The 4,292-nt window shown below is 40.9% G+C and overlaps 1 protein-coding gene across 1 annotated transcript in view; it reads right to left on the bottom strand.

Moving 5' to 3' along the window:
* Window positions 1–4,292, bottom strand: part of CHD7 (chromodomain helicase DNA binding protein 7) — a 300,989-nt gene that overhangs the window by 117,045 nt on the left and 179,652 nt on the right. The window lies entirely within an intron of this gene.

Genomic DNA, 4,292 nt, shown 5'->3' with positions numbered 1-4,292 from the left:
ACCTGTGGGCGCGCCCTTAGGTGCTCTCCCGGGTAATCAGCAATGCCCCTGTAAACACAGATAAGATCCTACAGCCTTTCTCCTGCCAGGTTAGTTCCTCAACAGCTTGCCTGATAGCTCTGGGTGATGGCTGGATCCAAGGTGGTGCCCTGAGGTCACAGGGCTGTGGTGGGGGTTGAGATGTGTGGTTGTGGAGAGAACTATAGTTTTTGAAGCTAAAAATCTTTACTGTAACAGATTTCCACCTTTCTCCCAAGGAATGACTGGCAGGTTCAAACCACCAATCTTTTTTAATAGCAGAGTAGTTAACCACTGCACTACCCGGGCATCTTGCAAAGAGTTCTTATTCTTACTCAGTCACTGCCAGAGTTAGAACTGATTCACAGATGATCTACTGGGTTTCCAAAGCTGTAAGTTACAGGGAAGCAGAGAGATAGTGCTCATCTTTTTCCTACAGAGCAGCTGGTATAGAAAAAAAAAAATTTTAAGTTCAAGATATTAAAAACTGTTACATGTTGTAACCTTCAACTACTGCTGGTGGAATACAAAACAGTACAGCTGTTGTGGAAGAATCTGGTGGTTTCTCAAATAACTATTGGTAGTAATGCCATATGATCCAGCAATTCCACCCCTATGTATAAACCCTAGGGATCAAACAGAAGTGACACAAACAAACATAGTCACATCTAGGTTCACAGCAGCACTATTCACAATAGCAAAAATATGGTAACACATATCCACTAATGGATGAATAAAGAGGCCTGGTGGTGTGGTGCACTCATGCTAGACTGCTAAAAGGCTGGCAGCTGGAATCTACAGTGGAATAAAGACGGGTGGTCAACTCCCATAAAGACTGGCAACCTCAGAAACCAATGGATTGTAACTGACTCAAGGCAGTGGGTTTAATAAAATGTGGTGAACACATACATAAATGAAATATTACTCAGATATAAAGAAAATGAGTTCCTAAAGCACCTCTGTTGTCACTGATTGCTGTCAAGTCGAGGATGACTCACAGTGACTCTATGAACAAAAGACCTGAAGCCTTTTGATAACTATTGTTTCTCAAAAGTTCATAGAGTTTCCTGAGGCATATTATTTAGGAAGCAGATGCCACTCCTGCTTCACACCATGAAAAAACCTGAGGACATTATGTTGAGCAAAACCAGTCAACAACACAAATAAACAAGCAAACCAACAACAACAAAAGAGCCAAATAATGTACATTTTCACTTTTATAAAATGTTCATCAGTGGCCATTGGAAGTGAAAGAGCAGTTGTGGGAAGGGTAAAAGAAGGAGAAACAGCAGCAGGTGAAGTGGTTGTCACTCTTTCTAGAAACAGGAAAGGCAGCAGAGATGGGGTGAATCCTGCACATCAGGACTGACATAACTGATGTCACCAGGTTGTCAATAGGGAGATGAGGTGAGCAGTCAAATGCTAACCTGTGTTTAGGCTGGAAACAATAACCTACTCCCTGCCTTCCCCAAAATGAGAAGAATGGGCAATCTCCTTCCCTCCTGCCACTAAAAACCCACTGGAGGGTCAGCTATGAGTCACTGCCACTCAACAGGACACAAGAACACCACAGATGCTGATACTAATTAGATCTTATCAACTATCTCCTGAATTCTAGCTCATGGTCAGGAGCCTTAGGGCCCTTGTTTCCTAGGACAATCCAATCTAACAGCATGACAGGAATCTTAACGTTTATATTCTACCTCCCAGTACAGTGAATAGTGCTCTGGTCTTAAAAGCATATTAAGTGTCCAGCTCTGCTATAACTCTGGGCCTTTATTCATCTCGAGCAACAACAAAGAAAACAACAAAAAGATAAAGGAGGAAACTGATGACCAAAGCAAAAAATGAGGCTAGATAACTAGTTGTCTATATGAAGCCCTGCCTTTGCTACCCTGTAATGAGAACTAGACAGTGTCGGCTACCACGAGAAATGTGCTGATCAGGGACACAACAGAGGAATCCTTCCAAAAAGGGAGAGAAATGTGGAGCGCATCTTAAAATCCTAGGAGAATTTACACATACTAGATCAACTGAGGTTGGAGGAATTCCTCAGTCTCCAGTCCTGATTTCCCTCTTTTATCTCTGAATTAAAACTGTAACCTAAAGACACCCTGAAATTAGTTAAGAATTTGGCCCAAAAATTAAGGACGTCACTTGTAAACAATGAGTTTAAAAGTAGCTTTTCTACCTAAAACCAAAGGGCCAACAGCTATTTTGAAGCACAGACATTTGAGAGGTGGAGAGAGAGTTAAGTGAATGGAAGTGAAACAAATAGAACAGAAATAAGAAGGCTGATACAATGAGAAAGATTGGATAGTGTTTGCAACATCTTATCTGGAAACTAAGTGGAACAGAGTACATTTTACTGTGCCTCTTACACTCTCACACATACACACTCTATACATTAACTTCTTTTTTTTTTTTAAGGAACATTCTAGGGGAGCTCTGGTGGTCTAGTGGCAAAAAGCTGCACTGCAATCCCTAGGTACATGGTTCGAATCCACCAGATGCTCTACCGGAGAAGGAGGAGCAATCTCCTCCTGTACCAGTCAGATCTGATTTGATGGTACACACACAAGAATAAAATTAAATTTTTTCTTTTTAAAAAGGAACGTTTTTATGTATTACATGAGTTTAGAGAATCCTGAGTTAACTTAAACAAGTTTCTTTACCATAAATCCTGGGGAGTGTAGGTACAGAAAATATTTCAGAACTCACTAAATCACTGCAATGGAGAGCCAATTGACACATAATTGGCCCTCAGCTGGGTTTCTGAAACTGTCAATCACACAGGAGGAGGCTGACCATCTTTCCCTCCCATGCAGCAGTTGCTGTATTCAAACTGTCAACTCCTGCTTCCAAATTTGTATTAAACTGGGAGCTTCACCCAACACTTTCCACCATGGGTAACCGTTACGGCATTTGGCACCCCAGTGGCATAAGGTTCAGCATCACAGCAAACCCAGATTGCTTCAGTACAGCATACTGACAGAAGAGTGCTGTACCACTTAGAAGAATGTTCCTCCAAAACGTAACAACTGACTTTTAAATACAAAGGCTCTCTCCGAGGTCTTGGTGACTCTAAACAAGAAGCTTAAATAAAAAACAATCAATGTAGCATGTTGTTGTTGTTGTTGTTATGTGCCGTTGAGTCACCTGCAACATATAACCACCCTATGTACAGCAGCTCTGAATCCTGCCCTGTTCTGAGCCAGTCTCACTAATTCCGACACACCAACCCCCACTGCCCCAGTCACTGTATCAATCCATCTCATCTGGGGTCTTCCTCTCCTGTTCTGTCCTTCCACACATCTGAGCATGAGATGTTTTTATGTTGTCGTTTTGTTTGTTTGGGTGATGTGTATGTGTGTGTATACGTAGTTGATGTTGTTTACCACAGAGTTGGAGCCAACCCATAGCTGACTGGTGAGTATTCAGAGACAGTTAATTGCACAGGAGGAGACTATCAATCCTTTTCCTGCAGAGCAGCTGGTGGCCTTGAACCATGTTCAAGACTGCAGCATGTGTGCGCACATATACACATATCCCCTACACTCAACTGCCTACTGTCAAGTCAGAACAGGCTCACAGCTGATGCTCCCAGGAGATTCTCAGAGGCTGTAAATCACACAGGGGCTACCCATCTCTCTCCCACCAGCAACTGGCCTACCAGAGTTCCCAGTATAAAAACAGCCAAGACAATTAACAAGATAAAGAAAATGAATTTTTGCACATAAAATAAATGTTTATCTAGTATATCTCTCAGAATCATTAACCTAAATCTATTTAAAATTAATGTTGAAATATATAATTTAAAAATCATTTTAAAAAAATCATTTTAAGCCAGTTTAGAAACTTTGATTTTCTGCTAATCCTCAGAACAGATTTATAATACAAACAAAACATCTTAAAAGGTTACAAATTACCATTATGCACATCCATGGTATCTAAATTACTGCAGAGTTTGAATATGTAAATGAAAAAGTACCTGGGGTTGAGGGGCAAGAGCCAAGTGGCAGTGTAATTTAACATTAAACACTTCCACATTAGATTCAACACACTGAGTATTATCTGCATATGAAAGAATGGAGTTCCCTGGAATTGTCACACAACATTCTTAATGTGTGAAACACTCAGCTGTGGAGTTGGGTTGGTTTTTTTTAAAATCTATTATTTATACAAAGACAGAAGAGGAAGAAAAGACCAAAATGGATGTCAGAAGAAACTCTGAAGATTGCACTGGAGCGTAGAGAAGCCAAAGCACAAGGAAG

The sequence above is a fragment of the Elephantulus edwardii genome, unplaced genomic scaffold (assembly GCF_000299155.1).
Source record: "Elephantulus edwardii isolate Elephantulus edwardi_28Jun2011 unplaced genomic scaffold, EleEdw1.0 scaffold00372, whole genome shotgun sequence".
Lineage (NCBI taxonomy): Eukaryota > Metazoa > Chordata > Mammalia > Macroscelidea > Macroscelididae > Elephantulus > Elephantulus edwardii.
Note: the sequence above shows the minus strand (reverse complement) of the source record. Positions and strands in the feature narration are given on the sequence as shown.